The 9,408-nt window shown below is 43.9% G+C and overlaps 1 pseudogene; it reads left to right on the plus strand.

Annotated features, from left to right (window-relative positions):
• Positions 1–840: 840 nt before the first annotated feature.
• Positions 841–1,064, plus strand: LOC102376239 (annotated as a pseudogene).
• Positions 1,065–9,408: the final 8,344 nt, after the last annotated feature.

A 9,408-nucleotide genomic window follows, 5' to 3' on the forward strand; every position in this document is an offset into this window, starting at 1 on the left:
GTTATGAATATAATTATGTGTCTGTGTGTTAGTGCCGGCTATTATTTAATTTGGTCCTTAGAGGACGAACTTATTTTGTTGTCTGAATTTGTGTTTAACCGTTTAATTTACGAACCAGCCGAGAGAGCTCATAACGACTCAAACGATGCGCGTGTGGTTTAAATTCCAGCTGTGCCATCAGCAAGGGGGCATGTCATAACCCAATGATTCTTAGTGCCTCGGCACATTGGAATTTTCCCGCCACATGGAGCTTTCTTTGCGCGGTGGATTTCTCAGCTGCAGAGAGAAATCCCCGGTGCAAAAGAGTTCCTGCCACACGTATGCAAATTAGTGTCCCACTATTGGTCAATTCTAAATTATTCCTACGTGGCGGCTAGCAATTGGCTCGCTAGCCGTACAAAAGGTTAGAGCAGTTTCTGCCCAAGTTGGAGGACTCCACAACCATCTCGTGGGGAACTCTGAGCGCGCTGTGGAGCCTAGCAAACTCCGCGTGTGTCTTGGAGGAGGACATAGAGGCCTGATCGGCTCTTAGCCACTCCCCGTCATAGTGTAATTTGACGTATCCCCCGTGTGAAGCACTCGTGGAGTTGTACATTGACGACTCATCTCGGTTCGGTGCGGTTCGGAAGAGATCTCACTTGTGTTTGTTTGTGTGCAACTGCAACTCAAGCAAGTTTCCTCCCTGCACTGTGACCATCGGCAGTGTAAGTAAAGCTTTCTTTGTAAAACCAATACGCTTCCGTGCCTAACTCTACTCCATCGTGGAAAAACCCCACCTGACGGTCCGGGCTACCGGCCATAGCCTTAGACCGACCCTCGGTCCTGACACCAGGGAAGAGAATGAAGGAGGTGGTATCTAACAGTACAACCAATATATCTTGAGCAAGGAAAGCTGTGGAGCAATAAAAATGGAAGTATATATGTACAGGATAAAAGTATCCAAGGCTGCAGCTGATTTATTGGCATACTGTGATGCTCATATCGGAGAAGATCCCCTTGTTATGCCAGTGCTTGCATCTGAAAATCCCTTTAGGGAGAAGAAACTTTTTTGTATCATCCTTTGACTCTAGTTGCAATTAAAAATGACCCTTGAGAAAATACAGTACTGATGGTCTAGTGCTTTTAGCATTAGATTTCTCCTGAGTTACCAATAATCAAACTGACAGTTGTGATATTTTTAGAAGTACTGTGCATTTTTATGATAAATGAGTTGATTACGTGAAAATTTTAAAGCAGTCTTTATCTTCCTGTCCAATGCGCAAGCTTAACAATTTCAGTTCCTAATAAAGATTTCTTTGGTTTCAAGGAGAACCAAATCCAGTCATCAAACTGTAGATAGCTTTTCTGCCAGCCATCTTTTTTCTAAGACCAAAATGAGTCATACAGACTCTTGAACTGTTTTTAAAGCAGTTTTTAAATTCTCATTTTCTTAAAAGATTAACTTAATTTACCTTTACACATTTGTATCTAAAGACCACCTTTAAAATGACTAACCTGTTTAAAAATAATGCTCATTACTGATATAGGGCTTAGAATGATCAGTCTGATAAAGTATGTAGTCTTTATAAAAGTGAGTATTTAGTGAATACCATAGTAAATATGACTAGAAAACAAACTTGGTGGAATAAAGCAACTTTTTCTTTTACTGAACAAAATGGGTGGAGAGCGGGTCCTATTTAGATCCTGAGAGGAAGGGGGCACCGTATCCTCGGTCCAAGTGAAACCGGTGGGCGCAGTGGACCCGACCCTCGACCCAAAGTATACCCGCTGCCTGCGATACAAAAAAACAAAAAACTGCCACAGAGTCTTCTGGGTCCATTGCTCCCTCCTTAGATGTATGGACCATGGCTCCCTGCTGGGTGTCTGACAGGGGCAGAGCATCTTGTATGTCTTTTTTTCCACCTTTCTCTGAAACATCTGATGCCAGACACTCACTAGGAGGGTCAAGAGACAGAGTTTCATAGTGTCATAGTTGTTAGGGGCTGGAAGGGACCTTACAGACCATCAGGTCCAGCCCCCTGCACTTGGGCAGGAAAGACCACTGGACAAATTGATCCAGTCTAGCAATTCCTGTGCTCCTGTTCCCCTAGAGCCAAAGCCTGAACTGGCCCCACAGCTTTTGCATGCATGCCCAGATGCTTCTTCATCCACCCAACCCCCCAGCCCAGTAAGAGTGCCTCCAAACCAATCCTCCCAGTTGGGTAATGAGTAGACATCCCCACTCTAGTGGTCCTTGCAAAGCCCCACAGCCCATGACTGATGATGTGACAGAGGGTAGGCAGCCATGGACTCCTTGATTTGAGGCTGGTTTTGAAGGAAAACTACTGCCTGCAAGAGCCATTATCGCACATAGATGTTTGAAATCCTCTGTGGTCAAATTCACCCGTCACGTCTGGTAATTTGCCAGGTTTGCCCTGTTACATGAATAAAAACGGACATGTTCAAGAGTGACTAGATCTATATATTAAATACGTATCACAGCCAGGAGCCTGCCCCTCGTTGGGGCTTGGTGTCCCTCAGCTGTCAATGGACAGTTGGCAGGACACTGCCTGACTTTCACCTCCAACTGCCAAGAGCCACCTATCAATCACTGGCCTCTCCCAACGACTGCAGGATCATGGATGTAGGGTGGCCATCATAGAGGACAGTCCGGTTGTCCTCTGTCCTCTATTGATACAAAACCAGATGCCTTTATGTCCTCTGTTTTTCTCTTGAAACACACCTACTACCATGGTTTTCAATCTTTTTAGACTCAAGGCACCCCTCGTTAGACTTAAAGCACCTCTTGTTAGAAAAATGTATGCCTCATAAAATACCAGCTCTTCATTTTTGCTTGATTATTTACTACAGCAAAAGCCTAAACCAAAACCTAACTCTAACATGAACTACACTAAGGGTGCATCTACACATTCATTAATGAGCAGTAGTTACTGCACATTTACTTTACTACTTGCTTAATGATGTACTGACTAAATGCACAGTCACTAGAGTTACTGCGCAGTAGTGCTGGCGAACACTTTTTTTGTGACACTATTGTGTAGTAGCCTAATAATATCGTGCAGTAGTGTATTAGCACTGTTTGTGTTGTGATATGCTACTGTGCAGTATTATTAGGCTACTGTGCATTCAGCGTCTCATATAGACGCGCCCTAAATGAACCTTAACCTTAATCCTAATGCTAACCCTAAGCCGAAGTGTGCCTCCCTCATAAGGGGGCAGCTGAACTATCCGTATCTCCATTGGGGAAAAATATCGCCCAACCCCTTTACAAAAGACATGTAGGCCATTAACCCTAACCCTAATTAAACTTCACTATACAATAAGGGAATTACTATCTTGACTATCACTAAATACGAATAAAACTAATTAATAATATTAATTACTAACAACTCCTAACTCATAGCAATATAAATACATTAAAAGATAATAAAAGAACAAAAAAGGGGAATAATAATAATCAATATCAACAATACCATAAACAAAACCAACAGTAATAGTAATACAGAAGACTCCCCCTCCCCCCCCAGCTTGATTTCTGAAATAAGTAGTGTTGGTGCCTGCCTTTAGAAGAGGGCTTTGGACTGAGTGGGCAAAGGCAATGGAGACATGAGCCAAGTGCCTGAATCCCAGAGAGGGGCATGATTTCAGGAACACACCCCATCCTTGACTCCCCTTATTAGGTAGCTCCTTGCCCAGTGTGCTGGCTGTTGCCATCCCACTGAGAGACTTTACTTGTCCTTCGCAGGATGGTGTATTTACAACAGAACACCAAGGTCACTATTAGCAAACACAGGGTCCTGTGCAAAACCAACCCCATGAGAAAAATCATATGACAGGGGCTCAGGAATGGATTATGGAAGCTATAGCGAAACATATTATTTTCTGTTGCTGGAGACAGTAAAACTGATGGTCTTACTCTTTTCTCCCTGAACATATGCTATTCTTTTAAATGTTACTGATACAAACACATGACACAGAGGCGGGGTCTGTAGGAAAATTAGTATTGAATAGAATACATTTTAGTGCTGTTTTAAATTTTGACGCTAGAAAAAAAATCTTTCCTATGTTAAGTACTCCCTGAAGCATGGGACCTGGCCTAGGGGCATGGGTGGCACATACTGAAACCTGGCTTTGCCTCCCTGACCCTGCCACCTCTCATGTAGGTAGCTATTTTAGCAACTGACACATGACTAGGTACTAATCAGAAGCCATATAATCTGAGCTAGTGATGGAGTTAGGAGAGCAGCAGAAAAGCTGAGTGGGAGTGAAGAGATAATTTGCAGAACATCTTGAGAAGTCACCATGAGCAGAACTTGGGAGCCAGATTTCAGGCCCAGGCTGTACCCCACTCTGTTCCAGGAAGAGGATTTCACTCAGCAGTCTAAGAAATATTGTATGTCCTTGACAGGAGAAATACTATGACCATGATGGAGGCAGGGAAAATATCCTGACTGAAGTAATGCAATTAAAATGGCACTGTGTAGTGCAGGGTTGCACCCGTGTGTGCTTGCAGACAGGACTCCCTATGAGAACCTTATAGTTAACTTCCCACCACTGGCCAGTGGGAGGATCTCGGCTACACGCTGACTTTATGGAAATGGGAGACTCCTCCCTAGCTTGCTCCTGCAGCCATACAGGTGAGGGTGAATGAAACTTGTGGGCATCCAGACCCCAAGCCTCCAGGTTTAGGCCTGCACATAGGATGCCCACCAAAGGATTTGGAAGCACCTGAAGCCCCAGGTTGGGGTGGAGGATGCTTGCTGGTAGTAGGGCCACATGTGGTTCTTGAATGACTCTCAGATTTGGAATTGATTGGGCTGATTTGATCTTGGACACGAAAAATTTTCCTTTAAAAAAAAATGTCCTTGCAGGATACCTACTCCAGCCCTGCCAAGCTCTGACCAAACCTCTGCCTGCACTTGGGGCAGGTGTGTAGAGTTCATAATAAGATGTGATCTGTCACTGAAGCTCTTCCCACAGTCCAGGCAGTCATAGCGTTTCTTCCCCACGTGGATTTTCTGGAGCTGCATCAGATTTGTGCACTGAATGAATCTCTTCGTGCACTCAGTGCATTTATAATGCTTCTCCCCAGTATGGAGTCCCCAGTGCTTTGAAAAGGATGAGCTGGACCTACACATCTTTTTGGGGACATTTATAGGGCTTTGCTTCTCTGGGGATTCTCTGCTGGATTGTAATATCAGTGGATTCCTTTAATACTCCTCTGGGGGGGGTGAATGATTTACCCTGCTTCTTCTTTGCCTGGTTCCTCATCCGTCTTTCTAGCCCATGTTGTTCCCTGCATATTTTTCCCATCAGAGGGCTCTGGGAGACATCTCTTCCTAGTATGATCTTGGGCAGTTCCACATGGTCAGGACCTTTCCACTGAGGATTATTCACTCACCACCCCATCACCCAGTGGGACACAGAATCCAGACAGGAGTCATTGACTGTATTGGGGCAAAAGGGAACCCCAAGAACAGGAAATCCTGACTTGGATCCAATGAGACAAAATTGAAGATGCTCATGAGGACTGTTTCTGGCACTCATCGATGCGGTAGCCTCTCACATTGTCCCTTTTCTCAGAGCCCTGGAGATCCAGGACCTAGACTTGCTCAATCAGGGAGATCACATCTGATTTGGGAATGGGATAGCCTGCTCTTGGGGAAAAAACAGGTGCTCTCAGGTTCTCTCCAATGTAGTATATAAAAAAATGTCCATCATGTTTTTAAATATAGCCATTCAAAAACAAATAAAAAAACAATGAAATTCCTGGGCCAGCTTTCCAGGTTCTAAAAGCTGGTGGCCTCCCCCATAAGGGGGCAGCTGAACTATCCACATCTCCATTGGGGAAAACTATGGCCCAACCCCTTTACAAAAGACATGTAGGCCATTAGTAAGCCAAGTCTCACTGGATTTCAAAAACTCCTAGGGATTTCAGTACTGATTGAACCAGGCAGCAAATAGAATGCCCCCCCCCCACCCCTTCTGAAAATCAGGCCATTTGTATTAGTTGTACCTTATGGCATTGTTCAGTGTCTGTGCTTTATTCATGTGAAAAAAGTCAGCAGCGACATTGGTTACACGCTCCATTGTGTGTTATTCTTTTAATCATTTTTAGTAGTGGAGGTCAGTATCTCATTAGCAAAAGACTGCTTAAAGGTTACCCATACAAAAGAAAATAATTGCGTCTTTTGCTTCTGTAGGAAGCTTAAGGGCTGGCTAAGAGGTTCTGAGATTTTCCTCTTACATAAAACCTCCTTGCATTTACTTCCTGCAGCATCAGATGTACATAATTCAAGTTTCCTAGTGTTGTTGGAGGACTGGCTGGATGACAAACCCCAATACATATTGGGAGATTTTTCAACTCATCATTGATAGAGCAGTATTAAATTCTGAACAAAGTGATCTTTTTCTCCAGGGGTTTGGATTTCAGTGGGTATTAAGACAATAAAGCAATAAAAAAATCTTTACATAGGAGGAATAAATATCTCCTCCCTCCTCAATTTAGAGTATATGAATTACACTGTGGATGCTATAGAAAACTTAAGAGGAGATGATGATGATGATGATGATAGTGGTGATGGTGATGATGATGCCTAGTTCTTATATAGTTCTTTTCATCAGGAGAGACAAAAAAGCTCAGCACCACTGTCCCCACCTTACAGATATGGAAGATGAGAAGTAAATTGTCTTATCACCAGATCACTTGGACAACTAATGGCTGGAAATCGAATCCCATGTGATTCCTTAAGGTCTTCGACTCAAAAAATATCTTTTAGTTGCTGATATTTCTGAAATGAAATCTCACTACTTGTGGATGGTCCAAGGGCCTGGGAACACTTCTGAGTTCTGCAGTTCCACTGGTAGCTTTGGTGCCTTCTCTGCTAGGCTCAACCAATTTTTTCTTCTTGGTCTTATAACCCTGGAGGAGAGGCTTTCTATATGACTGCTCAGTTGTTGTTGTAACACTTACTGGATTCTTGCATTCTCCACAGTGTTTAAGGAAAGTTATCAGTACGTATCAGGACAGAGTTTCTAATGTGTGAAACAAATAATTTTTATTTAATAAATATTTCTTCAATCTTATTGTTCAAATGTGGTCCTTTTTTAATTAATCAGATCAAGCAAATGGTATAATGTACTATGAAAGGCAAGAATTTTTTAGAGGAAAGAGATTTTGTGCCTGAAAGCTTTTCTAAATCTCTCCCAACAATGAAATCAAATCAATAAAAGATAACTTCTGAGATGTTAACTCCCAATAAAAAATAACTCCCAACTAAAGATAACTCCCTTGCCTCTCACATACCTCCTGGATCATCCCAGCTACAACATCATTCCACCACTATTGAACTGCCTAGAGCTGGGGAGCTGGACCTGATGATCTGCAAGGTCCCTTCCAGCCCCTTGCAATCTATGAATCTATGAACTACTACCATTTTTGCAGAATGGACAAAATTAATATACAATAATGCTCTGAATTTGACTAAAGATAAAGGTGGGTCTTTTATAACCAGAAGTAGGGTACAGCAGATAATCCCCACGCAAATAGGATAACAGCTGGTAAGGACTTACATGGTTTAGAGAAGGAAGATAATAAAAGGGGAAAACTTCTGAAAAATCTAATCAGGAAATCCTAATTAGAGGTAGTCCTATAGGACATGTGTATAACATGTAGTGCATGCTGTGGACTAGATTTTTCCCTGCTGGTATTTGAATTGTTACTGTCTAAAGCTGCAAGCACCCTTTACAAGCTAAATACGTGACATTTGTGAGTGAGAGAGGAGGAGACTCTCAGACACGTCCACACAAGCAGGGGCATGAGTTTGCAGCAGCACAAATAGTAGCGGCACAAATTTGTGCTGCAACTTTGTGCTGCAGTGCATGCCCCCGCTCATGCAGTTTGCAGGGGACACATTGTCCCACTGTTCCACATGTAGCGGGGGGGCTGGCTGGGGCACAGAGTGCCCTAGCCGACCGGGGGGCAGCACATGGAGGCAGGGGAGCAGGCAGCCCTGTCTCTAGCTCTTCCCTGTCTCTATGTACCTCAGCACAAGGTCTCCACTGTGGGGCTTCTGCACTGAGGCACATGGAGCACCCATCTAGAGGCACATGGCACCCCAGCTCTGCAGCTGGCTGGGGCACAGTATGCCTTGAGACCGAGGAGCAAGTAGCCCTGGCTGGCTGTTCCCCTGTCTCCCCATGCCTCAGTGCAGAGGCTACATAGCAGAACCCCTGTGCTGAGACACAGGGAGACAGGGGAGCAAGCAGCTCAGGGCTGGCTACTCCATCATCTCAAGGCATACTGTGCCCTAGCTAGCCAAAGAGGTTGGCTGGGGAGCAGGTGCCTGAGCAAGGGGGCTCTGCAGCACGCAGAGACAGGTGAGTAGGCAGCCCTGGGCTCCCTGCTCCCCCATCTCCACATTTCTCCCAGCAGCAGCACTTTGACATGGTTTGTGCCACAGGGAAATCCTGGTAGCAAATTTTGTCCCAGTGATGCAAATTAGCAGCGTGGTGCACAGTTTAAAGTGAAACACATGTAGTTTGTGGCATCACAAACCGCCTATGCCTGCATGTCTTCATCTGGCCATAGGTAGTTATTAATAATACTAATTACATGTATGTGGAAGTATATCATGACAACACTCATGGTTTTTTATTTAAGTAAAACTAACAACAAAAGCTTTGTTTCCTTTTGTATATCATCTTTAACGGTTTGAATGTACTGGCTCCTTTGCTGGCTTGAGTAAAAACCCAGCAGATAAGATTATGCTCCCGCCTTGAGGATTTGGTTGAAAGTAGGAGTTTGTTTCAGTGCTAGTCACAGGCCTCTGCCACAGTTTAGCTACTCTAAAAGACAAAATAATTCGAAGGGCATAGTGCTAACACTGACATCTGAAACTAGACTCTTTGATGAATGTTTCTGAAAAACAATTATTCTGAATGCTGTTATATGAGTTCCTGACCAATGTAACCTCATAACATTGTTCTGCTGAAAAAGACCTTTTGAGACATGGCGGTTGCTGAATATTGAAGACCTCCCACTGCAGGTGGCCACAGACCTCAGTGACAGAGTTAAGTGACTAAATTTAGCACCAGAAAAGTTACTTGAGTCCTGCAATAGAGTTAGCTGGGTCACTCAGGAGAAAAAAGGAAGTACTACCTTTTTGAAACTATACATGCAAGCACCCTTAAAACTCCATCCAGCTCATGTGCCCTGAGCCTGCTATAACCAACAGAGCAAACACATCCCTGTCTGCACTCCAATAGCAGGGAATGTGCCCCTCATGCTTTTGAATTCAAGCAACCCTATGGGTTTTTTTGTGAAGGGGCAGGAGAAGTACTTTTTTTAAACCAAAGAAAACTCCCTCTGCCCTGCATGTCTCTACCCTTCCCCCTCTCTGTTCTTTC

The sequence above is a fragment of the Alligator sinensis genome, unplaced genomic scaffold (genome assembly GCF_000455745.1).
Source record: "Alligator sinensis unplaced genomic scaffold, ASM45574v1 scaffold1391_1, whole genome shotgun sequence".
NCBI lineage: Eukaryota > Metazoa > Chordata > Crocodylia > Alligatoridae > Alligator > Alligator sinensis.